At 39.4% G+C, this 18,360-nt stretch overlaps 2 protein-coding genes across 3 annotated transcripts in view; both read right to left on the bottom strand.

Moving 5' to 3' along the window:
* Nucleotides 1–18,360, bottom strand: part of LOC124161599 — a 132,984-nt gene that overhangs the window by 33,650 nt on the left and 80,974 nt on the right. The gene's annotated exons all lie outside the window — the stretch shown is intronic.
* Nucleotides 1–18,360, bottom strand: part of LOC124161598 — a 516,681-nt gene that overhangs the window by 419,761 nt on the left and 78,560 nt on the right. The gene's annotated exons all lie outside the window — the stretch shown is intronic.

The following is an 18,360-nucleotide window of genomic DNA, read 5'->3' as shown; positions in this document are numbered from 1 at the left end:
CCACATCCATGTTACCCTCCATAAAAAACGTATAACAGCAAAAAGTCCCATTGCAATGGGATCAAAAATATTTAATTTCCTTCCCAAAAGTATTAATTTGATTAATTCTAATAGGGAATTTAAATCTTCTTTAAAGAAATTTTTAATTAATAAGTGCTACTACAGTGTAAATGAATTTTTAAATGACAAATGAACTCTGACCATTTTTACATTTTTAAGTGTTATGTTGATTACTTTGACGTGTCTTATATCTATGTTGTATTCATAAGATCCTTGGACAAATAAAAAATTTATTATTTATTATTATTATTATTACGTTCTACCATCATGATTTTTTTTTCTCCAAAAACTAAACTTGTGCATAGGTTTGAAATTTTCAAAATTAAAGTAAAAATTTTAAGAAACAATAGAGACACCGAAAAAAAAGTTGTTACCCTTACATCAAAGTATAATCATAATTTTTTTCAGATTTTTAAAATTGGTGGAAAACTGTAAAAAAAACATGAAAAACTGCTTTGAGCCATATGCATCTATGTATTCCAGGAGGATATTTGATTTGATTGTTGAGAGCAACAATTGTTGATTGGTTTGTTATATTATTGATTAACCCATTAGTGCATAGCATCCGATATGCGTACGTAATTTTTTTTCTGGGCTCCAGTTGACATGAACTACATTTTGATACTACATTAAGTTCAAATGGATGTCTGTCTTCACCACTCCGCTAAGATTTTAGTTGCCTTCTGGTATTTATCAACTTCAGAAGCATTTATGTGAGACATGGCATTGAAAAAATTTTCAGTCGCTTACGTAAGTAAATTATTTTTATTGAAGTATTTTGCTCAATATTTTGATAACTTTTATCTTATTTTTGTTCTAAAGGTTGATGTTTTTATTTCCTATTTCCTCAAGTTTTGGTATACTAGGTATTTTGTATGTTTTATCAACAATGAAAGCTGACCGTCTGATATATCGGACGCCATGAACGGGGGTCAGTTCTAGTAACTAATCTATTGATGGCTGCTCTTACATTACAACTTCAAATTTTTGTTTTAGTATTGTGTATATGATTATATAATTAAATTAATTTTATCTAATGGTGGAGTGCAAGCACACTGTAAGTAACTATCCATAAAAAGATTATTAGCCTTGGCAATAAATAAACAAACACCCAATGTCACCTCTGTAGGTGAATAATGATGCAAACTTACATTTGCATACTAAGTTGCATACATAGTAACTATAAAAATGGAACCTAGCTTTGGAGAAGGAGGATGTTATGGCATTCCTCGGTGATATAGTAATGTCAGGCTAAGCTAAATTTTTTTATAAAAGAGGATGTCTGTTTGTCTGCCCACTACCCATTTCCATATGGCTGCATGGATTGCGGTCAAAGTCTATACAGAAGTGCATCTCATGCTCCCAAACCTCGTAGTGCTACTTTTAGCTGCGTCCCATGCGTCCTTTGTATCATTTTCTCATTACCGAACCCTACAAGTGCGCTTAGCGCCACCTAGTACACTTTCCCCACCATCTGCTTACTCTCCCACCTTCCGATAATATCACTCTGCCAAGTTTATATAACTTCCAGCTCCAATACTGCCTTTTTTTGCAACTGCACGGTTCTAAGGTAGATGGCCCACGAAGATCCTTGCTGACCATTTGACGGTGCATTCCGACAAATCGTGTTTCTTCATACATCCTTTCATATTTTCCCATTGAGAGATCAACATGACCATGAATTTCAAGATTTAAGTTTCCTTCCTCCTCTCCTGGTACTATCCTTCCCAAGCAACGCGGGGTGGCCGGCTAGTATCCTAATAATTGCGTGTATTGGTCCAAAGAGTATAATGTGCCCATGCATTTACCAGAAAGCATTTGCTGTAACCGATTTTAAACTATATTATGACATTTACTCTTGAATGACAGCTTAAAAAGTGAAGGTAGTGTTCAAAATCAGACTATTTTTGACAATGTTTGAAACTGCCTGCCAATTTTTTGGCGGCCTGAAAGAAAATTATGTAATCGATTGTTGAGAGCATGATACCCTATTATCGGAAGCATTATGCAAACCAATGTATTAGGGAAAGCATTTGGATTTAAAATTGTGCCTTATGTACCAGTTCCAACATTTCAAGTGTACTCCAGTAAAGATGCCCACAAACCTCAGCAGTTTGGTCTCAGTGGAGATGTTGCTGTACTCTTTTAAATGCTGCTAATGTACCAAAAGATATAGGATAGGAGTCTTTTTTATTATTAATTCACTTCGGTGAAACTCATTGGGCACCTTGCTTCTAAAAATATCTGAGCAAGTGGTACAATACAGGGGAATAGAGTAGAAAGTTTTCCTCTCGAGATGAAGTTAATGATGAAGACGGAAGAAAGAAGTGCCTATTGCTTTAAAAGTTATGATAAATATCGGAGGTCACTTGCCTTGATTATGCTAAAAATGTTTGAAAATCATCTATTCAAGGAAATGAAACTTGTTTTCCCATTAATTCATTTAGATTTGATTGCCTAAACCTCTGGCCACAATTTAATGTTACCTAAAGACAAAGGGTAGATTGTAAAGGGAGAGCAAAATCCTTTTGTAATAAATGCAACGTTGGCCTTCATCCAAATTTTTTTTACAAATATCATGTAAAAGTGTATAAAAAAACAATGTTTCTAGTTTATATGCTATTGATGTATCACCTTTTAACACCAAATCACTGCCATGATTATTGTACTCATTTATTAAATAATAATAGCAAAACTTCTATAGGAATGCCCAACAGCAACCCACACCACAACAGCCCCCTCTGCATGACGTCCTATACATATATCAGACAGGCTGTATTATTTTAACTATTAATTGTAAAAAATTTAAAATTGCATAAATTAGTTAAAATGAACCTTAATAGCCATAATAATAACTTTTTAAATAAATATTTTACAAAAATAACTTTATGCACTATAATGGGTTAAGGATAATGATTAACATAAACAATGCCTATCACACTTAGATTAATGTTAATTATTGGTTATAACCATACTGTTAAGCTTTAAGTTTGTCTACAATCTTCGAGAAATACAGCATCTACCGAATAAGACTTTTTTCATATCTCCTGACTTTAATTAACCATGAAGTTATCGCCAGCATTTGAGCCAATTTACTAGTAGTGTGACAATATGACTGAAGACCAGTTTTCAGTGAAGCAATGACAGTTCATCAATGTTGATGGTAGTACAATAGGCTTTCTTTTATACTTAATTTCTTAATCAGTGAGTGTTAAATAATAGAGACGAGTCACGTGCAGCACCGAGAGAGAAAATTATTCGGATAAATCGCTAAGCGAGAGGTTGGTTCCCATGAATGTTCTAATTTCCATGAATATTCTGCTGCATATAGAAGTCTACATATTATTTTTTAGATGTAATATTAAAAATCATTTTGCAATAAAGCTTAGCTACTGTAACATATGAATTCATTTTTAAATTGCAAACCCATTCTATTTCTTGATTTTAGAAATATGGACCATTTTTCACTTCATTGCTAGAGTGTTACGTTAAAGCCAGTATATCTGTTCTAAGGGCCAATCCTCGCGACTGAGCTTAAAGCCACTGAGTGCATCCACGGGGTTGTGAACGGTGGGTCGACCTTTAGATATAGAGGTTAGCTGCGAGATAAGCGAGTTCTCTCGTCGAATAAGCAGTTGTGGACAAAAAGGATTCTGAGGGGGCATTGGGCTACCCTTGGGTAAGGTGGACCATTTAAAAGATACCAAAACCTGTGAAGATACCGTGACTTGGCAACTGGGGGCCGCCAACAATTATACCTCTAATCACCCAGGGGAGAGGACAGTAGCTCTTCTTCACATGTGCAAAGGTGGAGACCATACTGGTCCGTACAGCGACACACATTTCACTATGGGCGTGGTAAAATTTACTTTAACGGCTGTAGTATTGCGATATGTAAGGCAAGGGGAAACCACCACATTATCTTCCCGAGGAGTCGCAGCTACTCCACTCAATTTATATAATGACATGATGGAATTCTCTCGGGCAAAATATTCCAGAGGCAAACTAGTCCCCCATTCGGATCTCAGGGCAGGGACTACTCGAGTGGGTACATCGGTCAAAGGTGACAGACTGTTAAGGATAGGAACATGGAACGTTAGATCACTTTGTACCTGCGGTAGGCTAGAGAACTTGAAGGTGGAGATGCGAAGAATGAACCTCGAAGTATTAGTAGAGGTCCGTGAAAGTGGTTTAATTTTTGCTAAAATTCATTTTAAACAAGGCCATAGCCAGGGGGGGATCAATTCAAGGGGAATTGATCCCCCCCTCCCCCGAAATGAAAAAAATTAAATAGATACTCTATGCTCGCTTGGTGCTCACACGACGATATTATATAGCGGCGCAGGGACATCTAGTAGTCCAATGCGTCTTAAGTCAATAATTATCTAAGGGAATTTATGGGTGCAGTGTGCGTAGTTGTAGTGCAGTGTTGAAATAATAGTGCTGTGAATTAGTTGAGAGGTGAGTGACTTATGTGTTGGGGTTTTCATGCTTGTGTCGGCTATCAGCCAGCAAGGTTGGCAGGCATGAGAAGGTGCCACTCATTTTTTTTATGTTGTACCAGTTGGTACTGGTCACGCAGTCGCGCGAGTGATGTAAGAAGGTGACAGTTATAAAAGTTATTCGCTCCCAACTTGTGTGTACCTATTATTGCCTACACAAGTTCCACTACCAATCACCCAACAGGTTATGGAAGCCCAGTTTATCCATCAACCTCAAACGGACAAGGAGTGACAAGTGTTAGTCTAAGTTGAGAGAATATAACGTTGAGAAGAAGAATTCGTGCTGCCGGCATTAAGCGAGTGAAAATGGCAGACGAAGGGAAAGCGCGCGAAGAGGATAATTACTTGAGGTTAAACCAACATAATTACTATGTGTGGGCTATTCGTACACAAGCGGGACTAGTGGAGAAGAACTGTTGGAATGCGGTTGACCCCGGATTTGACGACGTGGAAGAGCTGAATGCAGAGCAAGCGCGAACAAACAGGAGAGCCTTGGCGCATATTTTCAGACATGTTAATGATGAATATCTGCTAGACATAGGTGATTGTGAACGAGCAAGAGAGGCTTGGAAGACCCTCGAGGAAATCCATGCAACATTTACCCTACTTCACTCTGTCATGCTAATGAAAGAGATGGTGAACGTGGAGAAGACTGAAAATATAAGTATGCAGGTGTATATGTCGAGAATTCAGGATATCCATCGAAAGGTGAGCAAAGGTGGAATAACTTTTACCGATAAGCAAATTGCTATGATCTTCCTAATGGGATTGCCTCTGAGTAAATACGAAGGGCTAATCCGTTCGATGGAGCAGGAGGGGAACCTTACAACTGGAGCTGTGAAAGCAAGATTACTTGTGGAAGAGAAGAGAGTTCAGAGAGAAAATGATCGGAAAGAGAGAGAGGAAGGACCGACAGCATTGACATCGACAACCCAGTGAGAAATGGGTGGTGGAATCCACGTGGAACCCACGTGGAATCCACGTTGAGTGGTGGATATTTGGTGGTGGTGGATATTGAGTGGTTGGACCCACGTGGAATCCACGTTGATTTCAAGTGGATTTGTGGTGATTAGCATTAAATATTAAAGAGAATTTCTAATTTGTGGAACTTAACTCTCTGGTGACATTGAGTCATTTATCATCCTGAAACCACGCTAGTTATGTGAAAATGTATCGCACATTCTATTTTTATATAATTCGTGGAAAGGCAGCCATGAGAGCACATGAAAAATCGTAGACACATATATAGAAGGTTTAGATATAGAGTGGTTGAGGTTTTAATGGTTTTAGGACAGCACCTACTGCTGTTTTAATTTTTCCACCAAATTTCCACGTGGGTTCCACGTTGATTCCACGACCAAAAACACGTGGTATCCACGTTACATCTCCACGTGGGTTCCACGTGGATTCCACCACCCATTTCTCACTGGGAAAAGGCCATCCATTCAGCAGAAATCAGCCTAATAACAGGGGCGAGAAGAAAAACCATTACGGAGGAAACAGTAAGATGCGAGGAAGTGGCATAAACGGAAATAAGACGATAAACGCAAGTGAGTCTAAGTGCTTTGAATGCGGAAAATGGGGACACGTTGCCAGAAACTGTGACAATCGTAGATGCTATGCTTGTGGCAACCGTGGTCATGTAGCGAGAGAGTGCGATCAAAAGAGGGCTGAAATCAACAGGAAGCGAGGAGAAAATGAAAACAAGAGTGAAGTGGCCACAGACCGATTCAGAGCATGCATTCTAAGGGCTCCTACTTCTAACTACGGCAAATCTTCGTGGGTCGTGGACTCGGGAGCTTCAGATTACATGACGCCGCATCGTGAATTTTTCAACACCTTCAAGGAACTGCGTGGGTCTGTAGCTTTGGGCAAGGGGAGAGCGGACGTTAAAGGAGTTGGAACTGTTAACGTCAATTTGACAGAAGCATGTGGAGGATGGACATTGGGATTGACGAGAGTGCTCTATGTACCCGAACTGGAGTGCAACCTGATCTCTGTGAAGCGCCTAGCTGACAATGGAATTAGAGTTACGTTTGATAAGAACAGCGCTATTGGCTCCGACGATGGCGTACCTCTATTTACTGCTTGTGAGTCAGGTGGACTGTATTTACTAGACTGCAAAGAGGAATCAAGAGGGGCAGTGGTGGTAAGTGAGAGCGAGACCACATCACAAGATCCTGGTGAAGATGTGGAAGCTATTGCATTGAGGACTGCGAAAATGTGGCACCAACGCCTTGGGCACTTTCATGAGGCAGCAATTAATAAGATACCTGGTCTGAAGGAGGTGAAGGAAGACGAAAAGGAGAAGTGCACAGTATGCATATGAGGAAAGATGACTAGAAAAGGATTCCCAAAACAAAGTGATAGAAAGTTGGAATATCCATTAGACATGGTACATAGTGACCTCATGGGTAAAATCTGTCCTACATCAAATGGCGGTGCGCAGTACATATTGGCTTTCACAGATGATTTTTCAAGATATTTGAGAGTGTATTTCCTTGCCAAGAAGAGTGAAACCTTTGATAAATTTTTACAGTTTAAGGCTGAAGCTGAGAATTTTCAAGGAACCAAGCTGAAGTCCATTCAGACAGACGGTGGAGGAGAATATTGCAGTGACAAATTTGAGAGTTTCTTGAAACAAAATGGTATCGTGCACAGGAAAACTGTTCCTTATTGTCCTCAGCAGAATGGAGTATCCAAGAGACAGAATAGGACACTGGCAGACATGATTCGTTGTTTGATTATTCAATCAGGAGTACCGGCAAACTTCTGGGCTGAAGCCGCGAATACTGCTTGTTACATCCGCAATCTGTGTCCATCTAGAGCGATAGGAGACCGAAGCCCCTTCAAGCTGTGGACTGGTGAAAGCTTGAAAGAGGATGATTTACAGCGATTGAAAGTTTTTGGTTGTAGAGCTTGGCTAGCTGTAGAAAGCGAGGGAAAATTCGGATCTAGAGCAGAAGAATGTGTTTTCTTAAGTTATGAGCAGCATGTGAAGGGATACAGGCTTTGGCACTTGAAAAGGAAAAAGGTGGTAATTGGGCATAATGTGGTATTTGAGGAAAACAAGTTTCCATTTAAGGAAAATGTAAGGGACCAGATGAGAGAGGAAGCGAAGGGTCGAATCAGAGTATATGGTCTGAATGATGAGGACTTTGAGTGGGAAGAAGAAGATTTAGAAGAGAATGAGTCTAAGGAAGTGAATCTGGTGGGAGTAGAAAGGGAACATGGTGAGTTAATAGAATGGGAGAATGATGAGATAGAACAAGTGGACGTACAGCAACCTGAAGTGACTCTCAGGCGTAGCAGCAGAATCCCAAAACCAGTGCATTGTCCCTGTTGCAAAATGACAATATTCAGCAAAACCCTGCCATGCTGTGAGCCCAGCTGCATGGAGCCTAGCAGCGTGGAAGAGGCATTGAGTGGAGGGGAAGCTAAACACTGGCAAGCTGCTATGATGGAAGAGCTAGAAAATCTCAAGAGGAAGGGTACCTATGAAATTGTGAAGAAACCCGCAAGTAAGAATGTTCTGGGTTGTAAATGGGTTTTGAAGGTTAAGCAAAAGCCTGACGGTACCGTTGAACGATATAAAGCTCGATTAGTAGCTCAAGGTTTCTCCCAAATACCTGGTATAGATTTCAAAGAGACTTATTCCCCTGTGATTAAACATAAAAGCATTAGGTTGTTAATGGCTTTAGCAGTGGAAAATGGGTGGGCTCAAGAGCATGTGGACGTTCTCTCAGCATATCTGAACAGTCCATTGCATGAGGAAGTATACATGAAACAACCGAAATACTTTGAGGAGGGAGGTCAAAATTGTGTGTGTAAACTAAAAAGTGTATCTATGGTCTTAAACAAAGTGGGAGAGAGTGGTATGAACATATTGATAAAGTACTCTGTGACCTAAAACTTAAGAGACTTACAAGTGATCCATGTGTGTATTGTGACGAGGAAAAGAAACTCATAATAGGAGTATATGTTCGTTTTGTGTCTGATATCCGACAAGGGGAAGTGTTGGGGTTTTCATGCTTGTGTCGGCTATCAGCCAGCAAGGTTGGCAGGCATGAGAAGGCGCCGCTCATTTTTTTATGTTGTACCAGTTGGTATTGGTCGCGCAGTCGCGCGAGTGATGTAAGAAGGTGACAGTTATAAAAGTTATTCGCTCCCAACTTATGTGTACCTTTTATTGCCTACACAAGTTCCACTACCAATCAGCCCACAACCACAGCAGTGAAGAAATCAAGAGAATTGAGAAATTGGAGGAATATGAGAGAGATAATAACATAACGAAGAGATGTATCGCAGAGAGAATCATAATAGAGCTTTTGGAAATAATTAAAGGTTTCCACACTGTTCACAAAATGTGGATTGCTCTGAAAAATAGATACGAGAAAAGGTCCATAGTGAGTGTAATTAGTCTCACAAAGAAATTTCAAAATATAAGACATTTGCCTAAACAAAACACGTTTGAGAAATTTTGTGTAAAAACACTAAGACTATTGGTGAACTTTATGAAGCTGGACCTGAGTATGATCTAAGATAACAGATTATCCATTTTATCATTACTACGCCAAGTGAATATGAAAGTGAGGTAACTTCATTACAAACTGTTGCTGCAACTCAAGATTTAAATATGGAAATAGTGAGACAGCAGATAGAGGAATATGAGCAAGGCCATGACAGAAAGATGAGACTGAAAGATGTGAATTTCCAGCCAACGGCATTTGCTGGGCTCAGAGGAAGAGGAGGTGACTTCACCAAAGCCAATTTCCCAATTTTCATGCAATAACTGTGGAAGAGTTGGACACAAGATTGCTATGGATACTTCCAACCTGGAAGTGGTGCCTATCAACAGCATCGAGGATGCGTTGGACACAAAGGATGCGGTCCTTTCAGGAAGCCGTGGGAATCAGCATCAGCAGCGCAGCTGTGGCCATCAGGATCAGAATTCAAACTACAATTGTGGCCGAGGTGGTATGAATAATAATAGTAATATAATAGAGGTATTTCAAGCTCATAGGTATATATCCCCCAAGGTATATATCAAGCTCATTTTACAAGTATGAGAGCCAATAAATTCAAATTACCAAACTATGTAATGAGCTAAACAGTGAAGAAGTAACTTATAATTTTGTAACTGAAGTTGAAGCATCTATATTGAGGGCAAAGCTGATAAGGAGAAAGCATCTAAAGATGACTGGGTTATGGACTCTGGTGCATCTGAACATTTGGTGAGAACTCTTGCTGGTAATATTATAATTCTTGAAGAAACAGTAAAAATACTCATTGCTAGAAACAAGGATTTTATAATTGCTGAAAAGATACATGACGTTCATGCTTCCACACTAGTAAATGGTAAGATGATAAATATTAATATCTTAGATGTTATGATGGTTGATCAATTGAAGTGCAATTTGCTTTTTATTTCCAAACTTGGAGACAAAGGTAATAAAATGTTCATTGATGATGGTGAATTTATAATTGCTATTAAGAAACATATTGAAAGAAAATTGTTAATAATAGAGTCATAGGAGTTTGTACAAGAGATGGTACTCTGTATAAATTAGAGTTGAATTCAACTGGTAAGAGTTATAATAAAGATAGCAAGAATAAAGTGATCTTGGCATGTGATGTTATATTTAATGAAAATAAGACTAAATTTGATGGGGAAAATTATGTAGAGCTCTGGAATGAGAGAAAGAATGAAAATGTGCGAGAAAGTGGTAGTGGAACTGAGAATGTGGAAGAAGATCAAGGATTGAGGAGGAGCACAAGAGTAGTTAAAAGACCTAGTACTTATATTTGAGGCCATATAACGTTAGCTTATACATAATGACTTAATTCAGAGAGAGAATCAAGGTAAAATAGAACTGTTTGTTGACTCATTTTCTTACTGATCTGAACACTAAAGCCGGTGTACCACGGTCAGATTTGCATAAAAATTTTTGGACCAAAAATTTTTATGCAAAAATTTGTATGCAATGGGACGGGGGTGTCCCATGATGCATCTCATTTGGACCAAAAACAAATGAAAGACGATATTTATGTAAACAAATTTGGAAGCTTGTGGAAGTGAAGGAATCAGTCTTTTTTGGCCGGCGAAATTGTCTGAACAGGCCTCTTGAACATTAAAGAGGCGAAAAAGAAGGAAAACAGAAGGAATGCTGAACTTGGCCTTGGCTTGAAAGGGGGTACGAAAGTGTTGGAAGAAGCGTGCTAAACATGTTGGGGAAGGAGTTGGTCACTGATATTCCCATATATTATCGATAATAATTGACGATAAGTGAGGATATTTTCATGTTCCTTATCAGCAAGGTTAAGGGCAGAATAAAACGCCAGGATACAAACGTGAGGCAGTTTATTTGTTATTAATAAATATTATTAATAAATTATGGACATTGTGGTTGAGAATATGTAATGAATAGTGCTGTAAACATGCATTTAAATCACATTTTTCCTCTCCTAATCCAGCAGTTGCTAAATTAAGGTCCTTATTCTATATGTAATAATATTGATAGAAACGAGCAGCTGTAGTGCTTCACAGGTATAATCGTCATTTCATACTAGACATTTCTCCAGCTGCTCGCTCACTCGGATTGCATGTCTGCCACAAAGCTAACCTGTAGAATTTGGCCTTGATACCTTAGGTAAATCTTTTATTTTTTCCAAAACATCCCTCCTTGTATTTCGATCGCTTCCTTCTTATTAAATATCAACTCATTATTACGGATTTCCTAGTTGAGAGTTTCCATCACGTATTGAGACCAATTTTTGCTCATTTTTACTTTTAGGACCACACCAGGCGATGAAATAGACGATCAGGAACGTATACGTTTAAAATAATGTTTTGTGAATTCACTTCGTGGTATGGTGACATTATTAATTCAAAACTAAACCTATTAGTATTCCATACAGTACTTCTGAAAAAACTTTCAACAGGTTTCGATCTTTTCAGGTCTTTATCTAGAGGTTTACGACAATGATAATAACATGAAAAGGTGGAATATTTATTTATTAATTAAAATGGTCATGCAGACGATAAATAAGTTTAACCTATGTGACCTGTGTGTCAGCACTTGGCGATGCTTTTTTGCCAAAGGCCCAGTGATTGATGATCGTAAGCTTTCCTGGCATATAGAATTATGGAAGGTTACACGGGATTTCCACCGGGTCAGGTCCTCCAACTCCATCTCGACTGATGTTTCGATGGGCGAGTTATCCATTGTCCTCATACCCTGAAGACGATGGACAACTTGCCCATCAAAACATCAGCTGAGATGGAGTTGGAGAACCTGACCCCGTGGAAATCCCGTGTAACCTTCCACAGCCCTGTGATTAGTAGGTTTCATCCAATTGGATGAAAATTTAGAACCTGTCCTATCCATTTGGACAAAATGGTGTTTTGTACAAACGATAGGACCAAAAGCCAGTTGGATGAAATTTTGACCGTGGGACAGGGTGCGCGTTAGTTGCATCAAATTTTGATGCAAATTTGACCATGGGACATCGGCTTAAACCTCTAACTCATGCCATTGAAGAAAACTCTCATTTAGTTTAAAATGCAATAGCTTTTTCCAGGGGTGTTCCTGAAACGTTTGACGAGATAGAAGTTAGGAGTGATAAAAAGGAATGAATGAGGGCTATTCAGGAGGAAATGAATGCACTTCAGAAAACTAAAAACTTGGGAAATGGTTCAATGTCCTCCAGATAGAAAACCGATTAAATGTAAGTGGGTTTTTGCTCTAAAAAGAGATGGTAATGGAGAAATAATTAGATATAAAGCTAGATTAGTGGCAAAGGGATGTTGACAGAAAAAGGGTTTGGATTATTCAGAAACCTGTAACATGACTGTCATCACTCAGAACTCTGTTAAGTGTCATCAATCCTAAAAATATGTACACCCATCAGTTGGACATGAGGAACGCGTTTTTGAATGGAGTGCTGAAAGAAGACATCTACATGATACCCTTGAAGGTTTGAAAGTTAAAGAAGGCATGGTTTGCAAGTTAAAGAAAACATTGTATGGACTGAAACAGGCTCCAATGGAGTGGAATGTTAAGTTTCATGAGTTTATAACCAAACTTATTTATAAGCAATATGTAAGTGACAAATGTTTGTAGGTAAGATGTCTATTTGAAATTTTTTCCCTTGGGTTATTGGGAAAACGTAATATAAATAAATAAGTTCTACTATTGACTGTTTTGTTGTATGTAGATGATATAATAGCTACCAGTAATGAAAAGGGATCAATTGAGAGTACAGTAAGAAAATTAAGAGAAGAATTTCAAATGAGAGATCTTGGTGAATGAAACTATTTTTTGGGTATAAAGATTGAAACAAGAGAGGGAAGTATAAGGGGCACAGCTAGGAATTAAGGCGGGGGGGGTAGGGTGCTTAGGCGCAACCAACACCAGGGTGTGTGGGGGTATGGAATACCCACCAGGATAAGCGGCTGGTGCGAGATTAATAAATTGCAGAAGTTTAAGATAAATTTTTCAAAATGGTGAGTTTTACGGCTTTCTGAGGGATATTTCATTAATCCTTACTCTATTATTAATATCAATCCAATTAAGTCAAATGGATTAAACATAAAAATTTCTCTGAGCTCTGGGGGGGTTTTATCCCCCAAAACCCTCCCCCCCCCCCTTCACTGTGCCACTGGGAAGTATGTTTCTGAGTCAAACTAAATAGATTGAAAAATTACTTAAGAGTTTAATATGGTTACAGCAAATCTAAGAGATATTCCTTTGGCATCTGGTAAATTCTGCGATGTTCAATCAAAACCAATTCAGCATAATAGATACAGAGAGTTGATAGGAAGACTAATGCATGCATGAGTAGCAAAAAGGCCAGATATTTCGGCATCAATTAGTTTTTATGTTCAGCATCAGACCAAACCCACTACAGCTCTTTGGACTGGTTTTAAAAGAGTTATGTGTTATTTCAAAGGAACTAAGAACTATGGGTTGTTATTTAAGCTTCGTAATGATAGCAATGTTATTGGCTATGCTGATGCAGACTATGCTATTCATTTTGACAGAAAGTCTGTGTCAGGCTAAAGGTTTTGGAGATGCAGTTGTTTGGGCTTCAGGAAAACAGCGCACAGTGTCACTTTCATCTACTGAGGCTGAGTTTTATATGCCCTTGCTTCAACTACTGCAGAACTACTTTGGTTGTATAATTCACTAATAGAATTTAAAATTGAGGTGAAACATCCAATTATTATGTGTGAGGATAATCAAGCTTTTATTAATTCTTTATGAAAATGGAATTAAAAGAGACTGAAGCATATCAATGTAAAATATAATTCTGTAAGAGATTTAGTCAATAAGAAATTTTTAGATATTAAATACCTATCTACCAACTGAGTGATTATCAGGTAAGGTGAGGTGGGGTAAGTGCGACTGCGGGGTAAGTGCGACCCCCCTTCAGGAAAATCGTATTTCCGTTCTCGAAGCAGGTGGCGGTAGTGCAACATATTCTACACATAGTAATGAAACCAGAGCCAACGACTTTGTAATACTTATCCCTTAATTTCTCGTTCCACATGCTTAGGAAATATAACCGTCCGTTCATCTCGTAGTCTTAGTTGGTTGTGAGGAGAGGCTATACCGCAGTTCCCTCTGAATCAACGTATCGGAGGTGTTAGGTAAGAACTATATCTTGTTTTCTCTTCTTCATGGATTGGTTTTCCTTGCTTTACTTTAAATTTAGGAACTCGGGTCGTTATATTTAGTTTAGATGGGGGGTCGCACTTTCCCCGTCGTAATCATCCATTCCTACCTTCCGGGGCAAGTGCGACCCCGTTGCCTGGGGTAAGTGCGACCCCCTGTCGCACTTACCCCAGACTACGAGGTTGAAGTATGGATTTAATTTTTAGTTTCTGACTAACAGTTCTTGCGTTAAACTTTTAGTTTCTGTCCGGCAGTTCTTGCGTTAAACTTTCTTAAATAAATGTTGCAAAACACCGAAGTTTATAAAACTATTTATAAAGCTTTTAATTAGAGTCCTCTCATCAACTTTTATTTTGAAGGTTTATCTGATAAAGATAGCTTACTTCAGTTTGTTGATTGATCATGATAGGGCATTGGATATCATGTCATTTGACGAGGAGGATGTAGACGACATGGTATTAATGCCAGAAACAAGATAGCATGAGTCGAAAAGCTTAACAAATTCGGTGACTAACATTCAAAGTGGAGATTGGATTCTGGCTAGATTCAGCCGCAAAAAGTCAGTTGCTCACTATGTAGGGAAAATTCTGGAGATTAATGAATAAGGTGATGCCGTGGTTTTCTTTCTGAGGATATTTTTTGGAACTGAATTAAGTTTCACCTGTCCACGAAATGAGGATTCCAGCGAAATACCTAGGGAAGATCTCTTCTTCTTCTTCATCCTAGCGTTTGTCCCGCGCTATTGCAGGGTCCGCTGTTCTGCAAAGTCTTCTCCACTTGGCTCGATCCAGGGCGTCTACTGGCGTGGCGTTGATGGTCTTCATGTTCGCCTAAATTTTGTCGAGCCAGCGCATCTTTGGTCGTCCTCGTGGTCGACGTCCTTCAATACTCAGCTACATTACTGTTTTGGCCACGGAGTTCTCATCACTACGCACCACATGCCCATACCACCGCAGTCGAGCCTCCCGCATCTTGTCTGTGATCGGTGCAACTCCCATTCTTTTCCGAATGTCTTCATTCCTGATGTGATCCAGGCGGGAGATGCCTAGGATCCATCGCAGCATCCTCGTTTCCATGACTTGCATGGCCTGTTCTTGATTTTCTGTGGCTGGCCAACATTCTGCTCCATATAGGGCCACTGGGCGGACTACGGTCTTGTATACTTTGGCCCTGAACCGTTCGGGCGTTCGACGGTCGCACAATACGCCAGTCACTTGGCGCCATTTCAGCCATGTTGCATTAATTCGAGCTCGTGTGTTGGCGGTTGTGCTTCCATCGTTGCTGATGACAGAGCCCAAATATTTAAACTTCTCGAACTTTTCAAGGCCCTCGCCGTCGATGCTTATCGTGCCATCGGTTTGAGGTCCACACTCCATGTACTCAGTCTTCTTGGTGTTTAATCGCAACCCATAGTTGTCGAGTCGTACCTTCCATAGTTGAGTTCGCTGCTGTAATTCGGGTCTGGTGGTGCTGGCAAGGAAGACATCATCGGCGAACAGTAGTGACCAAGGATGTGATTCTTGGAGACAGGCCGTGAGTGTGTCCATGCACAGGATGAAAAGGAGCGGAGAGAGGGCCGATCCTTGGTGGACGCCAACAGTGATTGGGAAAGGCGGTGACATTCCTGATGGGCAACGGACCGCACTGGTGACGTTGGTGTAGAGAAGCTTCACCAATGGCACGTAGACTTCAGGGACGTCGTGAGATCCGAGGGCATGCCAGATAAGGTCGTGTGGCACGCGATCGAAGGCCTTCTCCAGATCAAGGAAAGACATATGCACTGGCTTGTTCTTCTCTCGGTGCCTCTGCAAGAGTAGCCTAGCTGCGTGTATTGCGTCTGTTGTGCCACTCCCCTTTACAAATCCACACTGGTTGGGTGTGATGTGAAAAATGTGTTTGAGCCTAGCATCAATCACTCTTTCGAATATTTTCATGGCGTGGCAGAAAATCCGGATCGGGCGGTAGTTGGAGTATTCTGCGACGTCGTCTTTACCCTTCCAGATGGGCACAGACACAGAGAAGATGTTGTAAAAATATAACCGAAGCCCTCTGTCGGCCGTCGAGGAAATTTAACGTTTTGCCTATCTTTCTCGGGGTAAAACTTAAAATAAACAAATAAATATTCAATGTGCAATTGGTTGAAGACCATAAGTTTTTCTTCATTTTGCTTTTTTATATTAATAACGTAAATTACATTAGAGAAGAAATTCTTTGTTCATTACAATCTAGTTTGTATTCAGATTTGTTGTCATATGCAAGATTTATAATTTTTTAAATTTTTTTTATTTATTCGGCTTTTATGCACACTAGATATTTTAAATACACTTTTGAATTAATGTGTAACAGTTGAATACTGTTACTATCATTAAAAAACACATTAAACAACAATTCCATAATGTGCCACAATTAACCAAAAAACGCGAAAAAAAATCTACTAACATTACCTAAGATAAAAGTTGATTTCTCAAGAATGGTTAAACATAATTTGGTACTTTAAAAAGCAATGTACAGCTGAATTTCTGGGCAAATCGCACTTACCCCATGCGCCGCGTAATGTATAAATATATTGCACAACAGCCATGGGACGCACTTGCCCCATGTACGGGGTAAGTGCGATCCCTCTACGAGAATGTAAGTAAAAATTTATAAAAAATTACCACTTTACTGAGAGAGGATTTTTAATCTAATTATCATTTTCAGTGATTCACATACATATTAGACATTGAATCTCCTGTTTTTAGCTATCCTAGAAAATTTTCCTAAGCTAGTTAAAGTTGATGTATGCTATTTAGGGGTCGCACTTACCCCACCTTACCTTAGCAGATATTTTCACCAAAGGGTTACCATATACATCATTTGTAAAACAGAGCAGAACTTGGTCTGACTGAAGAATAATGACATAAAGTTGTATTATGAGTTAAATGAATAAAATAAGAGTACAGATGAATGAAAAATTGAGGAGTGTCAGAATTTGCAATTTCTCATATTTTATACACAAAAGAAAGATTTTATTGGTATCTAAGTTACTGTAATAATAATATAAAAGTTGTTGATTGATTAAGTTATGGTATTGTGAACCTGAAGGCTTGATAAGATAATAAGTACAGCATAAAATACAACATATTTGGTATTGATCTGGTTCAAAATTTGTTATTTTAATAAATGGGCGAAGCTTTTAAGTGATTAATCTGCTTTTGAATGTAAGGTGTGGTCATTTAAGATTTTATTGCTTCCATAAAGGAATTTTTCATTAAAATATTATAGCATTTAATTGATTCATTACATTCTTTCTCCTCTACCTTAATTTACATGGTAAAGGTGGTTTATATTGGTGGACGATTCCGGGACCCGCAGGTCAATCAATTCAAAAAGCCCTCCTTGCCGGCTCGCCCAATCTCAGATTCCCACGATCCTCTGCAAGTGTGGGGGGAATAAGAAAGTCCCGATATTTCACGTGGAGTGTCGCTGCCGTGGCGCAGTCTCTCTCCGACTTTCGCGCAGTGAATATCGCTCTCCAGCTTGCATTTTTGCCTAACTTAACCTGTGGAGATCGCACTGGTGCTGCCTCACGTACAGTTATTTCCATAGAGGAAAGGGACCTCTATGGTTATTTACACGGACTGGCAACGCTGGTCGGCCGTATGGAGGGGAAGGGGCTGGGGGGGAAGCGCTTCTGATTGGCTGCTAGCTCTCTACTGCCTCGTTCTGATTACTATTGTTCCAGCAATCGTTGGAACTATTGTACATTCACACGACGATGGTTAAAACCTGTACTGACATCTAAAGTGAACGAGAAATTGACGGTCTGCAAAGCTGTTTAGGTAGGATATTACTGTGTTCAACGTGTATTTACCGAATAATTTTTCTTCCTCCCATATTCTTCCTTCCTTGGACAAATCCATTTTTTTTAATTGAGCGAAGAGAGCTTCACGAACATATCGTCTTTCTCTTGTCGCTTCCTGTTCCGGTCTCCCAGCGCCTAATCATCATAAAGTGGCAACGTTCGGAACTACGTGAACTATTGTCAGGACATGCATTCACAGGGCTAGTTCGGCCAACTATCGTTTGGACGATCGCTCGGACTATCGTAATGTGAACGAGGCATACCGCCCAGCCGCCGA

The sequence above is a fragment of the Ischnura elegans genome, chromosome 6, assembly GCF_921293095.1.
Source record: "Ischnura elegans chromosome 6, ioIscEleg1.1, whole genome shotgun sequence".
Lineage (NCBI taxonomy): Eukaryota > Metazoa > Arthropoda > Insecta > Odonata > Coenagrionidae > Ischnura > Ischnura elegans.
This window is presented reverse-complemented; position numbering and strand designations above follow the sequence as displayed.